Source organism: Hyla sarda, chromosome 1 (assembly GCF_029499605.1).
Source record: "Hyla sarda isolate aHylSar1 chromosome 1, aHylSar1.hap1, whole genome shotgun sequence".
Lineage (NCBI taxonomy): Eukaryota > Metazoa > Chordata > Amphibia > Anura > Hylidae > Hyla > Hyla sarda.
Genome location: NC_079189.1, coordinates 96,016,494 through 96,041,172, shown reverse-complemented (window position 1 = coordinate 96,041,172; position 24,679 = coordinate 96,016,494).

The window sequence follows — 24,679 nt, the reverse complement described above, 5'->3', positions numbered from 1 at the left end:
TTATCTGCAGCAATGTTTCAACAATTTAGTCGCACACTAGACAATCACCCTTTTGGTTTTTCCGCCAGCATTGTGTTAAAAGCAGCCATGTACTTAAGTTATTTTGGGTTCTTGAGACCTGGGGAATTTACTAAAACCAGTTATAGTTCGCAGGCCCTTTTGGTCAAACACCTTATACCTTCAGGGAATGGATACACACTCTTGTTGGATTGCACCAAAACCCAGCAGAACAAACAGGTTCAGGTAAAATATTTCCCTACTCAAAATCCTTGGTGCCCGGTAAGAGTTCTTCATCAACTTCTTGAATTACTACGTGATAAATCCCCTGATTCCCCACTACTTCCTTTCCCTACACAGCCGCTCTGCTCCAAAGATTTCGTGAGTCATATTAGGATCTTGGCTCGTAATGCGGGATTTAACGCTTTCTCCATTAGCGGTCACTCATTCAGAATGGAAGCAGCCTCCTCGGCCTCAAGACATGGAGTTCCCTCTCATATTACAAAAAGACTGGGTCGCTGGAAATCGCCATGTTTCCAGCGCTATATACCTGATGCTCAGGTAGAAATGGCTCAAGCTTTCTGTACACTTGCTGATGTTTAAATCATATTTTCATCATTAAAACAAATATACTAAACGATCTGGTCTTTTGCCCTCTTCTTACCTTAGGTTAACCCTATACGGCCGTCCGGGCACACACCAGGCTTTAGTTATGTGTTATTAAGTTAACGTTAAGATGTTTAACATTTTAATATAATATGCGCTTTACGGAGAATAATCTGACCACAAATGGAGATTAGCTGCTGGCAGTTAATCTAAATTGTGGGAGGAGTTATGGGTGCTATAATTACCCGGGTCCCCATGTGTCGGGTAGCATACGAGTCGGCTCATTTCTCCCACCCAACCCTCCCCTCTTTATTTCACTTCAAAACTTTCTCAATCTCTTTTGGGTAGCCCTCTTCTTACCTTAGGTTAACCCTATACGGCCGGCCGGGCACACACCAGGCTTTAGTTATGTGTTATTAAGTTAACGTTAAGATGTTTAACATTTTGATATAATATACGTTTTACGGAGAATAATCTGACCACAAATAACGTTGTGGTTACTATGGCTTTGCCCGTATTAACCAATCACAGCTCAGCTTTCATATCTTAACAAGCTCTGGCATAATGAAAGCTGAGCTGTGATTGGTTGTTATAGCCAGACAGTTTTGGTTTCAGGGAGGCCATTATTTCAATGATTCTTTACTGTAAACTGACAATACTATTGAATACTTTGTACTTAAATGAGCACTGTCAGATACAATAAGTCACTATATTTTATGTTGTACATCTTGGCAAAACATAAACCTTTCTAATATACTTCATAAGAAAATGTTATTTCTTTTTATAGAAACCATGGCTTATAAAATCATGGCTTCGTCCAAGTTGAAGCACAGGCATGAACAAAGTCCAGTAAGTGAGGGTGTACTAGCACTCCCCTGTGCTCTCTCCTGTCGGATAGTACTCCTCTGTGCTCTCTCCTGTCTGATAGTACTCCTCTGTGTTCTCTCCTGTCTGATAGCATTCCTCTGTGCTCTCTTCTGTCTGATAGTACTCCTCTGTGCTCTCTACTATCTGATAGGACTTCTCTGTGCTCTCTCCTGTCTGATAGGACTCCTCTGTGCTCTCTACTATCTTATAGGACTCCTCTGTGCTCTCTCCTGTCTGATAGTACTCCTCTGTGCTCTCTCCTGTCTGATAGTACTCCTCTGTGCTCTCTACTATCTGATAGGACTCCTCTGTGCTCTCTCCTGTCTGATAGTACTCCTCTGTGCTCTCTCCTGTCTGATAGTACTCCTCTGTGCTCTATCCTGGCTGATAGCACTCCTCTGTGCTCTCTCCTGTCTGATAGCATTCCTCTGTGCTCTCTCCTGTCTGATAGTACTCCTCTGTGCTCTCTCCTGTCTGATAGGACTCCCCTGTTCTCTCTCCTGTCTGATAGGACTCCTCTGTGCTCTCTTTTGTCTGATAGCACTCCTCCTCTGTGCTCTCTCCTGTCTGATAGTACTCCTCTGTGCTCTCTCCTGTCTGATAATACTCTTCTGTGCTCTCTCATGTCTGATAGCACTCCTCTGTGCTCTCTCATGTCTGATAGTACTCCTCTGTGCTCTCTCCTGTCTGATAGTACTCCTCTGTGCTCTCTCCTGTCTGATAGTACTCCTCTGTGCTCTCCCTCCTGTCTGATAGCACTCCTATGTGCTCTCTCCTGCCTGATAGCACTCCTCTGTGCTCTCTCCTGTCTGATAGAACTTCTCTGTCCTCTCTTCTATCTGATAGTACTCCTCTGTGTTCTCTTCTGTCTGATAGTACTACTCTGTGCTCTCCCATGTCTGATAGTACTCCTCTGTGCTCTCTCCTGTCTGATAGTACTCCTCTGTGCTCTTTCCTTTCAGATAAAACTCCTCTGTGCTCTCTCCTGTCTGATAGGACTCCTCTGTTTCCTCTCCTGTCTGATAGTACTCCTCTGTGCTCTCTCCTGCCTGATACTACTCCTCTGTGCTCTCTCCTGTCTGATAGGACTCCTCTGTGCTCTCCCCTGTCTGATAGGACTCCTCTGTGCTCTCTCATATCTGATAGGACTCCTCTCTCCTGTCAGACAGAGCAGGCTAGCCCAACCCCACTTAGTGGACTTTGTACATGCCTGAGCTTCAGCTTGGACAAAGCCATGATTGTAAAAGCCATGGAAATAAAATTTCTTATAAAGTATATTAGGAAGGTTAATGTTTTGCCAAGTTGTATAACACATAAAAAGTTGTTAAGTCTGACATTGTCCATTTAAAGCCTGTGGACACCTTTGCACTGGTTGCATTTGATTCCTAAAAATAGAGGACTATACTGCCATTGAATATGATATTCATTGCATAGTTCATTAAAAAAAACAAAAAAACAAAACAATGTTGGCTATTTACGTACTGTTAATACAAAAATTATCTGGTGAAAAGTCAACATTTACTTACATGATACAGCACCACCTGGTGTTCAAAGTGTACAGCAATGTGCATGTCCACCTAATCTGTTGAGTGTTAAGCTAAGTTTCTACTTTATTTTTTTTATTTTTTTTGGAAAAACGACAAGAAAAACACCAATTCTGGCGCATGGCGTTTTTTTGGCCAAAAAATACTGCGGCCAGATGTTAGCTGTAAATCAATGAGAAATTGCTAAATTCTTATTCCACATGGCGTTTTTCACTTTGGCATTGTTTTTATCCTTTTGGCGTTTTTTTTTTTTACTCTTTTTTGGTCATTTTCAGCTCCTTGGCGGTTTTCTAAAATCGCAGCATATTGAGCCACTGGCGATTTTTTTAGTCAAAATCGTGGCATTTTTCTTCCACAGAAGTCTGTATTTGGGTTTTAACTTTGGCGTTTTTTCAGGCGGTTTTTATTCTTTTTTGGACTTTAGCGATGGAGATACCTTTTTTAATAACATTTTGTAGGGTATGTACCATTAAAAAAAAAAAAAAATACAGTAGTGAAGGAAAAAATTGTATCTAACGAAATGTATCTTGTTTTATAACAACATTTTTATTAATTTTTAAAACAGAGATCAATTTATGTGAGCGGGCAGGGACCTAAAAATGTAGCCAACAATAATAAAAATGTAGTGTGTGTATGTTTTTCACTTTTTTCTTAATTTTTTTAGGCAGTACTACTACTCCCAGCGTGGAACAGACTGTTCCATAATGGGACTCGTAGTACCTGTACTAATTGACAGATTATACATTATAGGAGGTTTGCAACAGGCAATCTGTCAATTAGTACAGGTACTACTACTCCCATCATGAGAAAAAAAGTGAATCACACACACACTTTATTAAAAAATTATAAAAATTTTGTTATGAAATATATACATTTCGTTAAATATTTTTTTTCCATCCCTACTGCATCCTTTTATTTATTTTTTTGGTACCCAACACATTTTGGGTACCAAGAAAAACTGCCAAGGTGCAATTTCCACACAAATGACAAAAAGCCAGAAAAAACGCCAGTAAAAAATGCCAGACGCAGGAAATTGCACTGCCGTTATTTCAGGTGTTTTTTCTTGTGTTTTTTTCAAACCAAAAGACGCAGGACAAAAAACAAGTAGAAACTTATAGGACACATATGCTCTGTCACTATCCTCACATCTAGATCTCTGCATAATGTTCCACTGTTCACTGCATAGCCACAAATACTTTCTGCGTATAGTTTACCGGAACTGGCACACTGCTGGAGTGAACAAGGGTCAACATGGATTCCTCCACTGATGCATGTAGACTGGTAACTACTCCGATGTTTTTTACCCATTCCGATTGAGATACTGATAGAATCTTGGGTTAGGTGATAGGTAATGCCTACTTTTTACATGCACTCAGGGGTATTGCTACGTCTTTAAAAGACTGTGGGATAGAGCTTAAAGGGGTACTCCCGTGAAAAACTTTTTTTTTTTAAATCAACTGGTGCCAGAAATTTAAACAGATTTGTAAATCACTTCTATTAAAAAAAATCTTAATCCTTCCAGTACTTTTTAGGGGCTGTATACTAAAGAGAAATCCAAAAAGAAAAGCATTTCCTGTGATGTCCTGACCACAGTGCTCTCTGCTGTCCATTTTAGGAACTGTCCAGAGAGGAAGAAAATCCCCATAGCAAACATATGCTTCTCTGGACAGTTCCTAAAATGGACAGCAGAGGTCAGCAGAGAGCACTGTGGTCAGGACAACACAGGAAATGCATTTCTTTTTGGATTTCTCTTTAGTATACAGCCCCTAAAAAGTACTGGAAGGATTAAGTTTTTTTAATAGAAGTGATTTACAAATCTGTTTAACTTTCTGGCACCAGCTGATTTAAAAAAAAAAAAGTTTTCCACGGGAGTACCCCTTTAAAGTCCAAGCCACACCCCTAATGACGCCCTCACCTGAACCCAATTGCACACAGCCTCCTCCTTTAATGTACTCACTACTACCAGTCAGCAACTGTACAGTGTGTTCTCAGCAATCACACTTCTATTACCCTCAGATCTTAGCATGTGCACACTGACTGAAAGTGATAGGAGGGTGACTGCTGCAACTGCAATCACCCCCACACATCCTGTACATAATAAGGTAGTCTGTACATGCTGAGATCTCACACATAGTTTAAAAACATATTTCCTACTTTCTAAGTAAAAAGAATAGTAAGAAAATATATGTAACGTTAACATAGTACCCCTAAAAGATAGTCCTACAGTTACAAAATAACAAGAATATACAAGGAGCGAAAATCACCATACATATTACCATCATACTGTTACTAACCAAATCTGATCAAAACTGAGACCAATAATATTATTATTACCAGTGTAAAACACGAAAATGGTCATCACCACCAAACAGGATCTGTATATCATATAAGTATTATATGCAGGACAATATAAAGGTAAATACCAGCTGTACACAGAATCTGTATACCATATAAGTGATTAGATACAGAACCATATATAGGTAGATGCCAGCTGTACACAGGATACATACACTGTTTAATAATTAGAATTACATCTAGGAACTCACCAATAGTGTTTTTTTTGATTGGCGTTGTACTCTTTCCTTTTCTTTTCCATTCAGATCAGACTGCCATGTCAACTTCTTCCAGACAAAACTTATCTCTTCAGAATCTTCAGGACAAACATATTAGCGACTATGTCCCCCACAGTGCAGGTGCCGATGAGTGAAGTCACCGCCATGTGAGAACGCATATGACTTTAAAAGTCAAAGGAGAACATATGGTGGCCGAATGAGACAGCCTTGAACTGGCATAAGCATGTGGAGAACATATGGTGGCAGTATGAGACAGCCTGGAGCTGGCAGCAGCATGAGGAGAACATATGGTGGCAGTATGAGACAGGCTGGAGTTGGCATCCGCATGATGAGAACATATGATGGCAGTATGAGACAGCCTGGAGCTGGCATCAGCATGAGGAGAACATATGGTGGCAGAATGAGACAGCCTGGAGCTGGCATCAGCATGTGGAGAACATAAGGTGGCAGTATGAGACAGCCTGAAGCTGGCATAAGCATGAGGAGAATATATGGTGGCATAATGAGATAGCCTGGAGCTGGTATCAGCATGAGGAGAAAATATGGTGGCATTATGAGACAGCCTGGAGCTGGCAGCAGCATGAGGAGAACATATGGTGGCAGATTGACACAGCCTGGAGGTGGCATCAGCAGCATCAGGAGTCCTGAAAGTGACCCGATAACAGAGTGGGGCGGTGGGTGGCAATACCAGTACCCGGTGATGAAGGTGAGCGAAAAAAGGAGAACAAATCAGATGTGTGGCATCAGGCGGGTGGCAGGATCAGAATAGTAGATGAGGCAGGTAGGCAGAAGAATATGATCTCTTTTGTAAATGACTATAAAAGGTGGAAGGGAACAACTTATGGTCCATTGTAACCAATGGGGGTAAAAACTTCCCCTGTAAGGCCCTATTCTCACTTTATTAATTCCCTTCTTGGCAAGTGTTACTCGCCCTTAAAATGGCGGCCCCACACAGAAACCTCTCCCTATTTCCACCTACAAACATTGTCATTTCCCAGGGTTTTTAGTTGGAAATTGGAAGAGGTTCCTGTGTGGGGCTACCCTTTTTAGGACGAGTAACACTTTTCTCGAAAAGGTGGAAGGGAACAACGTATTGTCCATAGTAGCAGGTGGGGGTAAAAACTTCCCCTGTAAGGCCCTTCTCTCGCCCTATTAATTCCCTTCTTGGCAAGTGTTCCTCGCCCTAAAGGGCGGCCCCACACAGGAAACTCTCCCTTTTTCTACCTAAAAACCCTGGGAAATGGCAGTGTTTGTAGGTGGAAATAGGGAGAGATTCCTGTGTGGGGCTGCCCTTTGTAGGGTGAGTAACAATTGCCAAGAAGGGAATTAATGATGCGAGAGTAGGGCCTTACAGGGGAAGTTATTATCCCCACCGGTTACAATGAGCCATACGTTGTTCTCTTCCACCTTTTAGAGGTCTTTGCATCACATCAATACTTGGTGGTGTAGGTGGCAAATGGTGTTTTTTGCACCCCTTTCCTTTTCTTAGATATAAAAAAATTGGGGTCCATATATTTTATCCTAAGAAAAGTTAAGTTTTAGCTAATGCATATCCTCAATACTTACTTCTGTAATTTCTGTAACTGGGGAGCAGCGCCTTATCCCCTTAAGGACACATGATTTTCTCATGCGTCTCCATTTCCGAGTCCTCAAGGACACATGACGTATGAGAACGTCATGCGCTTTCCCTGTCCCCCGCAGCCATCTGGAGCGGAGCTGTTGCCTGATGCCTGCTGAAATCGTTCAGCAGGCATTGCAGAATATCGCCCAGGGGGTTCATGATGACCCCCCCCCCCCCCATGTCGGCAATGGCCGCAGATCGCTGTACAATTCAGCCCAGCGATCTGCGGCGGATTCCGGGTCAATCGGGTCTCCAGTGACCCAGTGACCCAGAATTACTGGCTGATCGGGGCCGTCTCTGACGGCCCCGAACAGCCATAGCCAGCAAGGGAGAGGTGGCACTGGTGCCACCTCATGATCGCCCTGATTCGTCGGCCGGTTTACCGGGCGACCAATCAGGGCACCTGCTGCGGGTGTCACTCCCGCAACCCGCTCCGCCCCTCTTCCGGAGGACGTGAGCGGGTGCGGGACGTGGACCCCGGCAGCTGGGGGCCCCGATCCCAACAGGGGATCCCAACCCGATCCCCAGGAGCGGCGGCAAGGGACTGACCTGTAGCGTGGATCAGCAGTTGGACGTGAGTGACAGCCTCCTGCTGTTGCTTAGCAACAGCTCCCAGCATGCAAAAAGGGCATGCTGCGAGCTGTAGTTATGCAACAGCAGGAGGCAGACCACCACAATTCCCAGCATTCCCTTATGGGCATGCTGGGACTTATAGTTTTGCAACAGCTGGAGGCACATTTTTTCTATGGAAAAGTGTACCTTCAGCTGTTGTATAACCACAACTCCCAGCTTGCACAATCAGCTAAAGTGCATGCTGGGAGTTGTAGTGGTGCATCATCTGGTTGCATAACTACAACTCCCAGCATGCCCGTTGGCTGTCGGTGACTGCTGAGAGTTGTAGCTTTGCAACAGCTGAAGGCACACTGGTTGTGAAACACAGAGTTTTTTTTTACTTAACTCAGTGTTTCACGACCTGTTTGCCTCCAGCTGTTGCAAACTACAACTCCCAGCATGCATGGACATGCTGGGAGTTGTAGTTTTGCAACAGCTGGAAGCACACTGGTTGTGAAACACTGAGTTAAGTAGCAAACCAGTGTGTCTCCAGCTGTTGCATAACTACAATCCCCAGCATTCCCAGCCAAAGTAGTATGCCTCCAGCTGTTGCAAAACTACAACTCCCAGTATGCACTGATAGACCGTACATGCTGGGAGTTGTAGTTTTGCAACAGCTGGATGTCTCCCCCCCCCCCCCCCCCCCAATGTGAATGTACAGGGTACACTCACATGGCCGGAGGTTTACAGTAAGTATCCGGCTGAAAGTTTGAGATGCCATGTTTTTTTTGTTTTTTTTTGCTGTTCTGGCACCATAGGGGCTTCCTAAATGCGGCATGCCCCCAGAGCAATATTTGCTTTCAAAAAGCCAAATGTGACTCCTTCTCTTCTGAGACCTGTAGTGCGCCAGCAGAGCACTTTTCACCCCCATATGGGGTATTTTCTGAATTGGGAGAAATTGGGCTTCAAATTTTGGGAGTTATTTTCTGCTATTACCCTTTTTAAAAATGTAAAATTTTTGGGAAACCAAGCAATTTAGGTAAAAAAATTATTTTTTTTTTTTACATATGCAAAAGTCGTGAATCACCTGTGGGGTATTAATGTTCACATTACCCCTTGTTATGTTCCCCGAGGGGTCTAGTTTCCAAAATGGTATGCCATGTGTTTTTTTTTGCTGTTCTGGCACCATAGGGGCTTCCTAAAGATGACATGCCCCCCAAAAACCATTTGTCGCTCCTTCCCTTCTGAGCCCTCTACTGCACCCGTCGAACAATTAACATAGACATATGAGGTATGTGCTTACTCGAGAGAAATTGGGTTTCAAATACCAGTAAAAATTTTCTCCTTTTTACCCCTTGCAAAAATTCGAAAATTGGGTCTACAAGAACATCCGAGTGTAAAAAATGTAGATTTTGAATTTTCTCCTTCACTTTGCTGCTATTCCTGTGAAACACCTAAAGGGTTAAAACACTTACTGAATGTCACTTTGAATACTTTGGAGGGTGAAGTTTTTATAATGGGGTCATTTGTGGGGTATTTCTAATATGAAGACCCTTCAAATCCACTTCAAAACTGAACTGGTCACTGAAAAATTGTGAGTTTGAAAATTTTGTGAAAAATTTGAAAATTGCTGCTGAACTTTGAAGCCCTCTGGTGTCTTCCAAAAGTAAAAACTCATAAATTTTATTATGCAAACATAAACTAGACATATTGTATTTGTGAATAAAAATAAAATTTATTTGGAATATCCATTTTTCTTACAAGCAGAGAGCTTCAAAGTTAGGAAAATGCTAAATTTTAAATTTTTTCATAAAATTTTGGAATTTTTCACCATGAAAGGATGCAATTAACCACAAAAAATTATCACTATGTTAAAGTAGAATATGTCACGAAAAAACATTCTCGAAATCAGAATGATATGTAAAAGCATTCCAGAGTTATTAATGTTTAAAGTGACCGTGGTCAGATGTTCAAAAAACGTCCTGGTTGTAAGGTGTAAAATGGCTGGATCCTTAAGGGGTTAAATATGTTTTGCATGGTCATGTCAAGGTATGCCACCACCTGCTGGTTCAGGTCCTGCTCCAGGTCTACCTGCTGTTAATGAGTTGCTTCACTATGCGGGTGAAGAAAGCTACTCATCTTTGCACTCACCATAAAATGTAACTTTTATTGGTTCATAGTTAAAACCACTGGCCTCCGGTCATGGAAGGGTAAACAATAACGCCCAGCGGAAGCTAGGTGCAGTGATGGAAACAAGCCTTGTTTCGTGGTCTTCTTGCTTCCTCTGGCCTCACTATTGGACACTCCCAGAAGAACTTATGCAGGAAATCCAGAATTTCGCATCCACAGGGGGAGGAGTATGCTTCCACTTCTTAAAGGCTGTGTAAAACAAAATTCTTACTAAAAACAATCATATTATTCTTGATCTTAAAAACTTCAGTCCATACAGGTGTACAAAATTCATAAAAGTACTGGGGTAGGGAAAAAATATTGTTATTCAGGATGACATGCAGATTACCGCCATCCCTTTTAGAATCACTGCTGCAGAGCAGCATAATGACAGAGCCTGGAAGTGGCCTCAGTATGAGGAGACCATATAGTGGCTGAATGACTCAGAGAGGAGGTGGGCAGCATGAGGAGACCATATAGTGGCTGAATGACACAGCGTGGAGGTGTTGGCTGAAGCATGAGGAGACCATATAGTGGCTGAATGACACAGTGTGGAGGTGTTGGCTGAAGCATGAGGAGACCATATAGTGGCTGAATGACATAGCTTGGATGAGGCTGAAGCATGAGGAGACCATATAGTGGCTGAATGACACAGCGTGGAGGTGTTGGCAGCATGAGGAGACCAAATAGTGGCTGAATGACACAGCGTGGAGGTGTTGGCAGCATGAGGCGACCATATAGTGGCTGAATGACACAGTGTGGAGGTGCTGGCAGCATGAGGAGACCATATAGTGGCTGAAGGACACAGCGTGGAGGTGGCGGCAGCATGAGGAGACCATATAATGGCTGGATGACACAGCTTGGATGAGGCTGAAGCATGAGGAGACCATATTGTAGCTGAAGGACACAGCGTTGAGATGTTGGCAGCATGAGGAGACCATAAAATGGCTGAATGACACAGCGTGAAGGTGTTGACAGCATGAGGAGACCATATAGTGGCTGAATGACACAGCGTGGAGGTGTTGGTAGCATGAGGAGACCATATTGTGGCTGAATGACACAGTGTGGAGGTGTAGGCAGCATGGGGAGACCATATAGTGGCTGAATGGTACAGCCAGGAGTTGACAGCAGCATGAGTAGACACTAGGCCTTCACAATCCCTACGATTATAAAATTAATTCTGAAATTTAAACCGAAGATTTTGGGTAGCTAGTGCTACCATTACAAAAATGTTATTCCCAGGCCCAGCAGCATCTGTAAACCATATATTGCCTGAATGACACAGCCTGGAGTTGGCAAAAGCATGAGGAGACCATTGAAATGTAAGAATTTTAAATAGAAATCTGAGATTTTGAAATTGAAATTGAGGATTTTGAAATGGAACTTTAAACTCCCAAGTTTTAGTGCCCCGGGCCCCGGCATGTGGGTACAAAGGACCTAATCTAACAAGGAGTCACATGTCACATGGCAGCACAATGACAGAGCCTGGAGGTGGCATTAGTAGGAGGAGACCATATAGTGTCTGAATGGCACAGCCTGGAGTTGACTGAAGCATGAGGAGACCCCAGGGCTTCACTATCCCTAAGAAAAAAAGATGAAGTTTGAAATTTAAACTGAAATTTTTCGGTAGCTAGTGCTACTATAACAAAAAAAAAATTATGCCCAGGCCCAGCAGCATCAGTAAACAATATATTAGCTGAATGACACAGCCTGGAGTTGGCTGAAGCATGAGGAGACCATATAATGTCTGAATGGCACAGCCTGGAGTGTGCAGCAGCAGGACGAGACCATTGAAATTTATGATTTTGAAATTGAAATTTAAAATTTTGAAATTGATTTTATGGATTTTGTAATTGAAATTTCACTACTCTACCTGACATACTTATTGCATATATGAGGGGAGTACAATACACTTCACTTTGCTTAAAACAGTATTTGTCTAGAACAGCAGCAGGTGTGTACTATTTGCTGTCCTTTCACAGTAAATAGACCCTTGACAGATTAACAGGTACAAAATAGTACACTACTTAAATGTAGGTATGTGGTATGCAATAATGAGGGGGGAAAAAATGTGCTATATTACGCTTAAAAATTCTGTGTCCCAGATTACAAAATTCCTTTATAATCAGAAATTGTCAGAATACCACCTGACATTCAAAATAATAAAATGATACATACCGTATTTATCGGCGTATAACACGCACTGGGGTATAACACGCACCCCCATTTTAACAGGGAAATTTAAGTAAAAAAGATAAAATGTAAAATAAATGACTTGGACTAAATGCCACATCATCCCCCCCAACTTTGTTTTCTTCTGCACCTCAGTTTGGTCCTGTCCCCTCCAGTGCCACATGATTCCTTCCCTTTTATCAGTCACTGTGCCACATTTACTCCTTTCATCGCCACCCCCCATGCCTCATCATCCCCCCATGTCTCATCATTTCCCCCGTCATAGACCACCACTAGCCATACAGACATTAAGCCTTTAGTGCCTCCCCCACCATCATTTCCCCCTGTCTCATCATCCCCCCACCCTGTCTCATCATGTCCCCCATCATTCCCCCCTCATCATCCCCCACCCTGTCTCATCATGTCCCCCATCATTCCCCCCCTCATCATCCACCCACCCTGTCTCATCATCCCCCACCCTGTCTCATTATGTCCCCCATCATTCCCCTCTCATCATCCCCCACCCTGTCTCATCATGTCCCCCATCATTCCCCCCTCATCATCCCCCACCCTGTCTCATCATGTCCCCCATCATTCCCCCCTCATCATCCACCCACCCTGTCTCATCATCCCCCACCCTGTCTCATCATGTCCCTCATCATTCCCCCCTCATCATCCCCACACCCAGTCTCATCATGTCCCCATCATTCCCCCCTCACCATCCCCCCACCCTGTCTCATCATGTCCCCCATCATTCCCCCTCATCATCCCCCCACCCTGTCTCATCATGTCCCCGATCATTCCCCCCACCCTGTCTCATCATGTCCCCCTCATCATTTCCCCCCATCATCTCCCCCTCATCATTTCCCCCTGTCTCATCCCCCCATCATTCTCCCCCCTCACCATTTCCCCCTGTCTCATCCCCCCCCCTCATCATTTCCACCTGTCTCATCCCCCCATCATTCCCCCCCTCATCATTTCCCCCTGTCTCATCATCGCCCCCATCATCTTCCTCCTATGGCATCCAGTGGTCTTCAACCTGCGGACCTCCAGATGTTGCAAAACTACAACTCCCAGCATGCCCGGACAGCCAACTGCTGTCCGGGCATGCTGGGACTTGTAGTTTTGCAACATCTGGAGGTCCGCAGGTTGAAGACCACTCTTCTACTTTCCTTACTTGTCTGTGCTTCGGCTGTCTTGCGGGGTCAGTGAAGCAGATGAGTTACGGCCTCTCCCGGGTTCTCTGTGCGGCATCAGGGATGTCACTTTTCGGCGGAGACTACAGGAAATGAAAAGTGACGTGAGTGATGCCGGGAGAGGACGTAACTCATCTGCTTCACTGCCTGCAAGACCCTCCGCCTCACCTGACTTGCCAAAGCATAAACATGTAAGGAAAATAAACAAAACTAAAAAAAGCAGGAAAGAGGGAATGATGAGGGAGGGGGAATGAAATAAAAGTAAAAGTGAAACTCACTTGTTTTCTCCCGCACTATACACAGGTACTGGTGGATAGTGCGGGAGACGCTGATTAAAAGGTAGTGCAGATCCGGACAAGGTAGGGCTCATTTTAATCAGCGTCTCCCGCACTATCCACCACACCAGTACCTGTGGATAGTTCGGGAGAAAACAAGTGACAGAGCGGGGAGGAGAGGCCGCTGGTCACTGATTTAAAGTGGCCGTGGCCGTGCTGTTAATACTTAACAAGCAGACGCTGCTGCGGCCGCTTTAAATCAGTGACCAGAAGATTTATCTGCGTATAACACGCAGGCAGACTTTTTGCCTTAAATTTAAGTTTTAAAAGTGCGTGTTATACGCCGATAAATACGGTACGTTCCTTGAAGAAAAGGATCCTTCATTAGATGACAATATAAGTATTGTGTGTTCCAGTAACATAAGCTCATCGGAGGAACAGGAAAACATGATACAACTTAATTCTGCAACTGATGAACCACAACAAAGAATGAATGACTTAAAGCCTACTGGAGCTGAGGAACTTCAAAATGGTAAATCTACCACCTGGGATAGTCAGTCAATTCCAACAGCCGGTGGTCAGTATCCACAGCAATATTCCTTTTATTACTGGTCTGGTATCAACATGGCAATAATGCTGGGAGAGTAACTCAAGGATAGCCACATGTTTCCTACAATACACAGTCAATATATGGAGACCATATAGTGGCTGAATGACACAGCCTGGGGGTGGCTGAAGCATGAGGAGACCATATAGTGTCTGAATGGCACAGCCTGGAGTTGGTGGCAGATGAGGAGAAAATAGGGCCTCACAATATCTATGATTAAAATATAAATTTTTAAATTTCAATTGAAGATGTATGGTACCTAGTGCTACCATAAACATATATAGGCAATATCCTAGGCCCAGCAGCATCACTAAACCATTTAGTTGCTGAATGACACAGACAGGAGCAGGCAGCAGCAGCAGGAGAAAACAAGAGGGGTTCACAACCCCTAGCATTAAAAGGTGAATATTGAAATCTCTATTGAAGATCCATGTGAGCTAGTGCTGCCATCCAAAAATGTAAGGTCCAAGCCCAGCAGCATCACTAAACCAAGTAGTTGCTGAATGACACAGCCTGGAGTTGGTTGAAGCATGAGGAGACCATATAGTGTTTGAATTGCACAGCCTGGAGTTGGCGGCAGATGAGGAGACAATAGGGCCTCACGATCTCTAAGAATAAAAGAATAAAAGAATTTTGACATTTCTAATGAAGATGTATGGTACCTAGTGCTACCATAAACATATATATTGGCAATGTCCTACGCCCAGCAGCATCACTGAACCATGTAGTTGCTGAATGACACAGACAGGAGCAGTCAGCAGCAGGAGTACACATGAGGGTTTCATAACCCCTAAGATTACATAGTTACATAGTTAGTACGGTTGAAAAAAGACATACATCCATCAAGTTCAACCAGGGAATTGAAGGGTAGGGGTGTGGCGCGATATTGGGGAAGGGATGGGATTTTATATTTCTTCACAAGCATTAATGTTATTTTGTTCCAGGAATGTATCTAACCCTGTTTTAAAGCTGTAAATTTTTCCTGCTGTGACCAGTTCCTGAGGTAGACTGTTCCATAAGTTCACAGTTCTTATGGTAAAGAAGGCGTGTCGCCCTTTGAGACTAAACCTTTTCTTCTCCAGACGGAGGGAGTGCCCCCTCGTCCTTTGGGGGGGTTTAACCTGGAACAGTTTTTCTCCATATTTTTTGTATGGGCCATTAATATACTTATATACATTTATCATATCCCCCCCTTAAACGTCTCTTCTCAAGACTAAACAATTGTAACTCCTTTAATTGCTCCTCATAGCTAAGATGTTCCATGCCCCATATTAGTTTAGTCACGCGTCTCTGCACCCTTTCCTGCTCCACAGTGTCCCTTTTATGGATTGGTGCCCACAACTGAACAGCATATTCCAGGTGAGGCCGTACCAATGCTTTTTAAAGGGGGAGTATTATGTCCCTGTCCCTCGAGTCTTTTTATACATGACAATATCCTGCCGGCCTTGGAAGCAGCAGCCTGACATTGCATGCTATTATGTAGTCTGTGATCTACAAGTAGACCCAGATCCTTCTCTACCAGTGACTCTGCCAGTTTAATCCCCCCTAAGACATACGATGCATGCAGGTTATTAGTACCCAGATGCATAACTTTACATCTATCCACATTGAACCTCATTTGGCAAGTGGATGCACAGACACTTAGTCTATCCAAGTCATCTTGTAACCTATACACATCCTCTATAGACTGTACCGTGCTACAAAGCTTGGTGTCATCTGCAAAGATAGAAACAGAGCTGCTAATGCCCTCCTCTATATCATTGATAAATAAATTAAACAACAGCGGGCCCAGTACAGAACCTTGGGGTACACCAATAATAACCAGGGACCAATCAGAGTACGAATCATTGACCACCACTCTCTGGGTACGATCCATGAGCAAGTGTTCAATCCAGTTACAAACTAAAGTTTCCAAACCCAAAGACCTTAACTTACCTTTCAGACGTCTGTGAGGGACAGTTTCAAACGCTTTAGCATCTTTGATAATTGAAAGATCAATGTTGAAATCTCTATTAAGTATGTATGTAAGCTAGTGCTAACATCCAAAAATGTAAGGCCCAAGCCCAGCAGCATATGTAAGCCAAGTAGTTCCTGAAACACACAGTCAGGAGCAGGCATCAGCAGTACACAAGAGGGTTTCACAACCCCTTACATTGAAAGATCAATGTTGAAATCTCAATTAAGCATGTATGTAAGCTAGTGCTAACATCCAAAAATGTAAGGACCAAGTCCAGCAGCATATGTAAGCCAATTAGTTCCTGAAAGACACAGTCAGGAGCAGGCAGAAGCAGTATTCAAGAGGGTTTAAAAACCCCTAAGATTGAAAGATCAATGTTGAAATCTCTATTGAACAGGTGTGTTACCTCGTGCTATCATCAAAGAATTTAAGGCCCAGGCCCAGCAGCATCACTAAGCACAGTAGTTCCTGAAACACACAGCCTGGAGCAGGAATCAGCATGAGTTTACAAAAGGGCTTCACAACCCCTAACATTAAAATGTTAATGTTGAAATCTGTATAGAAGATGTATGTTAGCTATTGCTAACATCAAAATTTTTTAGGCCCAGGCCAAGAAGCATCAGTAAGCCAAGTAATTCTTGAAACACACAGCCTGGATCAGGCGGCAGGATGAGTACATAAGAGAACTTCACAACCCCCAACATTAACCCCTTCCTGCTATAGGACGTATGTATACGTCCAAGCATCCGACACATTCGCGCAATTGGACGTATGCATACGTCCTAGTGATCTCCAGCACTGCCGCGGGCAGCGCAGGAGATCTGCTACGGGACCCCACTGTTAATCATAGCCAGAGTCCCGCAATCGCGCCGGTCCCGGCAGCATTAACCCCCTAGATGCCGTGATCAATCCTGATCACGGCATCTATGGTGTTGACAGGGGGAGCGCTCTCCTCCTGTTCACCAACGGCGGTGCCGCGATACGATCGTGGGTCGCCGTTGGTTGCTACAGAAGCCTGTGAGATCCAGAGGCTGAATCGCACAGGCTGTAGTGTGTGCAGCTCATCAGGTCATATTGTCCTGCAATACAAATGTATTGAAGCATAGTATAACCTGTAAAAAGTGTAAAAAATAAAATAAAAGTATGAAGCGTAAAAAAAAAAAAATGCCCCTTTCCCAATAAAAGCCCTGTATTATCACCATAAAAGATCAAAAACACAAATCATATACATAATAGGTAGTGCCATGTCCATAATGACGTGTACTATAAAGCTTTAATGTAAATTATCCCTCACGGTGAATGCGGTAAAAAAAAAAACATTAAAAAAGCACAAAATTCATCAATTTTGGTACACATAGCAGAATAAAAAAGATCAAAAGGTAGCATTTAGCACAAAAAAATGATACCAATAAAAAGTACAGCTCATCCCGCAAAAAATAAGCCCTTACTCAATGGCGTCAGACAAAAAATAAAAAAGTTACGGCTGTTGGAAAATGAATGGCAGAAAAATTATTTTGCTCAGAAAAGGAAAAAGAACATAGAAAGCTATATAAAATGGGTATCGCCATAATCGTACTGACCCACAGAATAAATATAACATCACTTTTACCACACAGTGTCCACCATAAAAATAAAATAAAAATAAAAACGCCAGAAATTTTCCAGTTTTTCACAAAAATATGTCACGAAAACACAATCTCAGAATCGCTCTGCTCAGAAAAAGAGTTCTAAAGTTATTACCATTTAACGAGATACATGTCAAATAAATAAAAAAAAAGAGCCTGGTCATTGAGGTTTAAAAAAATGGGTCCGTCCTTAAGGGGTTAAGAGATAAATGTTGAAATCTCTATTGAGCATGTATGTTTGCTAGTGCTACCATAAAAAATTTGTGGGTAATATCCAAGACAGTCCCAGCAGCATCAGAAAACAATATATTGGCTGAATGACACAGCCTTGAGGTGGGGAAAGCATAAGGAGCCCATATAGTATCTGAATGGCACAGCCTGGAGGTGGCTGAAGCAGGAGGATACCATATGGTGGATGAATGGCACAGCCTGCAGTTGGCAGAAGCATAAGGAGACAAAATAGTGGCTGATTGAAACAGCCTGGAGGAGGCAGCAGCATCAGGAGTCCTTAAAGTGACCCAGTGAGTGGTGAGGTGGGTGGCAATACCAGTACCCGGTGATGAAGGTGGCTGGAATGTTTGTAAATGGGGAGCAGCGCCTTAAATCTGTTTGGCACTATGCATATTTGTGAAGTGTTGGTGTAGCACCATGGTCAATCTACTCTGATGCATCTGGCATTGGTTGGTGGAAATCCTGGCTGATCCATGCCTGATTCATCTTCACAAAGGTCAGTCTCTCCACATTTTTCATTGACAGACAAGTTCTCCTTGGTGCTGACTATGTCCCCCGCCGCACTAAACACCTGCTCTGATGGCACACTACTGGCCGGGCAGGACAGCTTTTCCAGGGCAAACTCTGCAAGTTGCGGCCAAAAATCAAGTTTGGCTGCCCAGAAGTACAGCGGATCTTCAAGGTTTGTTGGCAAGGCCATGTCAAGGTATTCCACCATCTGCTGGTTCAGGTCCTGCTCCATGTCTACCTGCTGCTGACTCATCAGCGACTGTAGACTCAGGCTTCTGCTGATGTAGCTAGTACTGCTCCTGCCACCACACCCCTCTCTAGCAGCCATGACAGTGGAAGGTGAGTGCAGAGGGCCCCCCCAACTAAGACCTGCGAGTGGATGGATGCTGGCGTTGATAGGCATTGGCCAACTGACTTCATAGGATCTCTCTGTAGTAGGTCATTTTGTCCGCCCTCTCAGTGGGTGTAAAAAAAGGTCCCCATTTTGGTACAGTAGTGAGGGTCCAATAAGGTGAAGAGCCAGAAGTCATCCTGCTGCCGATTGTGGACAATTCGGCAGTCACTACACAAGCAACTTAGCATGCATCGTGCCATTTGTGCAAGTGACTCAGAGGGACTCCCTGCTTCCATCTCCACTGTATACTGCCATGGTGTGTCTGGGTCCTCTGTCTCACCTTCCTCATAACCCTCTAGCTCCTCTAGTTGATCATGCTCCTCCTCTCCTGTCAGATGACTAGAAGCACCACCCATCTCATGAAACCTAAATTGTGCTCCACTCTGCCCCTCATCCTCCAGTTCATCCCCCACAGAGCTCATGTGGCCGTGAGATGTAGGCGCAACTTCTCCATTGCCCCGACCAGCCATCGTTTCCAACACTTGTTGTAGGAAATGAAGCAGTGGAATCCTGGCGACTGACTAATAATGTGGCTTCCTCAAAGGGCCTGAGCAAACGGCAGGTGTCACGTATCAGCTGCCACTGGTTCATAGTGTTGCTCGCGAATATTCGCATTTCGAATTTTATTCGCGAATATCGCATATTCGCGAATTCGCGAATATTCGCGAATATAGAGCTATATATTCGTAATTACGAATATTTGTTTTTTTTATTTTTATTTTATTTTTATTTTTTTCACAGTACACATCACAGTGATCATCCCTCTCTGCTTCCAGCCTATGTGGTGTAAGAAGGCTCTAATACTACTGTGTGAGACCGGTGTGCGAATTTTCGCATATGCGAAATTAACATATGCTAATTTTCGCCTATTCTAATTTTTTGTATATGCGAATTTTCGCATATGTTAATTTTCGCACACGCGAATATTTGCATATACGAAAATAAAACGAGAATATTACGAATATGCGAATATTCGCGAATATGACGAATATTTGTCCATATATTCGCGAATATTCGCGAATTCGAATATGGCCTATGCCGCTCAACACTACTGGTTCACATTGAAGTTACACAGGGGAGTCCCCCTATCCGCTTGGATCATCAAGAAATTGGTGATGGCTTTTCTCAGTTCGTACAGTCGGTCCAACATAGGGAGGGTGGAATTCCAACGTGTGGCAACATCACAAATCAGACTATGTTGTGGGATACCGTTCTGATGCTGCAGCTCAAGGAGAGTGTGCTTTGCAGTGTAAGAGTGGCTGGAGTTCATGCAAAGTTTCCTTCCCATTGTTAGGATGTTTTGCAAATGGGGGAACACTTCAGGAATTGCTTCACAACCTGTTTGAACACGTTTGCCATGCAAGGCGCATGGCTCTGCCTTCCCAGTCACAGCGCATGCAAGATGTTCATTGTCAGTCACCATGGTTACCAACTCCAGTTTTCGTGGAGTAAGCCATGCTCCGATTGCTTTTCGAATGACCTTTAGCAGTTCCTCCCGTGTGACTCTTCGCCAAGGCAAACTATGTGAAGAACAGCGTGACACTGCCGTGCCCTGCACACATGGTATACTGAAGGGCCACTGAGACTTATCGGGGCAGTGGTGGCTGAGGACACAGTGGAGGATGAGGAGGCAGAGTTGCACACTGTCACAGGACCAACAGGCTGAGAGCGTGGAAGAGGAAGCGGTGTGACCTGTCCAAGTTGGGGTTGTGGCTGTGGAGGAACCACATTCACAGAGTGAGCCGTAAAGGACATGTATTGTCCCTGACCGTAGTTACAGCTACAATGTCGGTGCTGCCGTTCACTTTGGTACACACCAACAGGCTCAAGGCCTGGACCACCTTCTCTTCCACAAAATTATGCATTGCTGGTACTGCCTTCTTCGCAAAGAAATGATGGCTTGGCACTCTCCACCTCGGCTCGGCACAAGCCATAAGTTCTCTAAAAGGTGCAGAGTCCACCACTTGAAAAGGGAGAGACTGCAGCACCAGCAACTTAGACAGGAGCATATTCAGCTTCTGCACTGTTGGATCAGTGGGCGTATACTGTTGTCTCTTGGACATGGCTTCGCGGATGGATTGTTGGCAGACTGGCTGACTAAAAGTGGGAGGAGCAGGAGCATCTGGAGCGACAGAAGGAGGGTATGACACACAGCTCCCTTCAGCTGAGGTGGTGGAGCCTTGGCTGGCTGAAAGAGGGAGCGGCGTGCCACTGGGTTATGCAGCAGGCTGGAGCACTACATCAGAGCCTTGGTTCTCCCAGGCTGCTTTATGGTGGCGCAGCATATGTTGATGTAGGGCCGTGGTGCCAACATTGGGACCCTGGCCCCGCTTCACCTTCTGCCGACATATCTTGCATGTGGCTATGTGAACCTCCTCCGGATGCTTGATGAAAAACTGCCACACCACTGAGTAGCTGATTTTCCCACCAACAGTCTGCACAAATTGACTGCTACTGCCGCCGTCTCCAGGAACCCCTGTTCCACTACCTCCCGGGAAAGTAGGCTGCTGCAAAGCAGGTGGTCTCCCCCGGGCATGTTTGGCTCCAGAATTTCCACTTCTGCCACCACGCTGACTGCCAACCATGCTACCGCCTTGCTGGCTCAGCTGCTACCTCACAGGCGACCTGCAACTCTTCTCTCCTGATGATGAATCCCCTTCTGCACCCGGCTCCCAATTGCGATTAGCTTCATCATCATCAACAAATGTCTGCACGTCACTGATGTTCTCCTCAGGTTCCTCAACAGTGTCTGCTTCAGGACCCTGAACCCTGGCAACACCGCCTCCCACGTCACTCTCCTCATCACTACTTGCCCCCACAGCGGAGGAAGCGGCCGACGTCTCCTCCACTTCTTGGCTGGGCAGTAGCTGCTGACTGTCCTCTATTAGATCGTCCTCAGTGAATAGTGTAGCTGAACCCACACCATAAGATACTTCTGTTGGAGAGGGAACAGCATAGGACAGAGGAAATGGGAAGACAGGGACTGCTCCCGGGCCATACCAACTGAGGGTTGTGTCTGAGGAACCCACCGACTGTTGACTGGGGATGACAGATGTCACTTGATGAAGTGGGTGACTGTCTTAACATGAAGTGGAAAACCGTGTTAACTAATCGACAACGGCAGATGGGTTGCTGGTCGAGACCTGACTGCTAGCAGATAACAGGAGCTCAGGCCTCTTTCTGCGACTCCTGCTGCCACTCGCCCCTAGTCTGCTGTCACCTCTGCCTGAAGGATTTAGGCCTCTGCCACTCCTCTGTGCACTTCCTGGCAATTCTCTGCCTGACATACTTAGTGCGTATAAGAGGGGAGTACAATACGCTTCACAACGCTTAAAACAGTATTTGTCTAGAACAGCAGCAGGCGATTACTTTTGGCTGGCCTTTTACAGTATCTAGAACCTTGACAGATTGACAGGTACAAAATAGTACACTACTTAGATTTAGTTATGTGGTATGCACTGATGAGCGCAGAAAAATTCTCTACAGTACACTTAAAAACGTATCTGAGTACAACACCAGCCGATGAGTACTTTTGCCTGGACTTTTACAGTATGTACACATGTGGTATGCACTTATGAGGGCAGAAAAATGCGCTACAATGCACCGAAAAACTCTGTATTATATTAAAACACCAGCCGGTGATTACTTTTGTTTGTCCTTTCGCAGCATGTAGGCCCCTGACAGATTAACAGGTAAAAAATAGTGCACTACTTAGATGTACGTATGAGGTATGCAGTTATGAGGGCAGCAAAATGCACTACAATGCACCGAAAAACTCTGTATTATATTAAAACACCAGCCGGTGATTCCTTTTGGCTGTCCTTTCACAGTATGTAGACCCTTGACAGATTAACAGGTAAAAAATAGTACACTACTTAGATGTACGTATACGGTATGCACTGATGAGGACAGAAAAATGCGCTTCAGTACCCTTAAAAAACATATATTTTTGTAAAACACCAGCAGTACACAAAGTGCTGCAGCCAAAATAAGTTTGGTTCTAAACACAAAATTGCACTCTGTCACAGACTATTCGGAATGGACTGCTGGTTATTATACCGTCTACAGACCAGTATAAGCAGTGGATGATTTTTTGTGGAACAAAGACACTCAATTGCGCTGAAAAATTATTCCTGCCTCCTCTGCTAAGGTTTATGAAGTTGAGGCAGCTTGTTGAAATGTATGAGGCAACACACAGCTATGTGCCCCTCTCTGTAATACTATGCCGAAGAAAGTGACTGAGAGGTTAATGCCTGCAGCTGAAGTAAAAATCCTTTTCAGTGAAAAAAACAATGCTCTCCATCCACGAGAACTCTGATGTGACTAGGAGGATGTTAAACGCTGCTGGAATGCGCTTTTCTCTGCTGTAACACACACCCACAGGCTGTCCGTCTCATCTCTCTGCAGTGTAATGAATGAAGTGGCTGGCCGCAATATGGCTGCCGACTATATAGGGCTGTGACATCACAGGGGTGACTGACTGCTGATAAGCTGCATCCTGCATGTGATTCTTCCCAGCGTCCCTTGCCCCATGTACTGACATGTGGATCCGCCATTTTAGATGCCCTGGAGCCTGGAACGCTGTAAAATGCAGTTTAATGAAGCGATTCGCGTAATAGGATCTCAACGATATTCGCATTGTTGCAAATCGAATATTTCCTGAAATTCATAACAAATTCGGGGTCGTCAGCTTCGATTCGCTCATCTATAAATATTATGATTGTTTTTAGTTAGAATTTTGTTTTGCACAGCCTTTAAGAAGCGGAAGCATACTCCTCCCCCTTTGGATACAAAATCCTGGATTTCCTATATAAGTTCTTCCGGGAGTGTCCAATAGTGAGGCCAGAGGAAGTGGAAAGACCACAAAACAAGGTTTGTTGCCATCACTGCACCTAGCTTCAGCTGGGCGTTATCATTTGCCTTCCACAACCGGAGGCCGGTGGTTTTAACGATGAACCAATATAAGTTACATATTATGGTGAGTGCAAAGATGTTTTTTCTACTATTTTGCATATGAAGGACATTGCTTCCTTCATACATCAGCTGCACCCCCAAGGTCTTGCCAAGGAACGCTGTAAAATGCAGTTTAATGAAGCGATTCGCGTAATAGGATCTCAATGATATTCGCATTGTTGCAAATCGAATATTTCCTGAAATTTATAACAAATTCGGGTTCGTCAGCTTCGATTCGCTCATCTATAAATATTATGATTGTTTTTAGTTAGAATTTTGTTTTGCACAGCCTTTAAGAAGCGGAAGCATACTCCTCCTCCTTTGGATACAAAATCCTGGATTTCCTATATAAGTTCTTCCGGTAGTGTCCAATAGTGAGGCCAGAGGAAGTGGAAAGACCACAAAACAAGGTTTGTTGCCATCACTGCACCTAGCTTCAGCTGGGCGTTATCGTTTGCCTTCCACAACCGGAGGCCGGTGGTTTTAACGATGAACCAATATAAATTACATATTATGGTGAGTGCAAAGATGTTTTTTCTACTATTTTGCATATGAAGGACATTGCTTCTTTCATACATCAGCTGCACCCCCAAGGTCTTGCCAAGACTGCTTATCAAATTATAAATATTTTGTGGATTTATTACAACGCCTACAGTGGTGCCACCCCGACTTTTCTCTATGCCTTACAGGACTACGTAGGATGTCTCTGTAGTAGGTCAGTTTGTCCTCCCTCCCATTTTCTGCCGGTAGCGAGGGTTCAATAAGGTGGAGAGCCAGAAGTCGTTCCGTTACAGAATGGTGACAATTCGGCGGTCACTACGCAAGCAAGT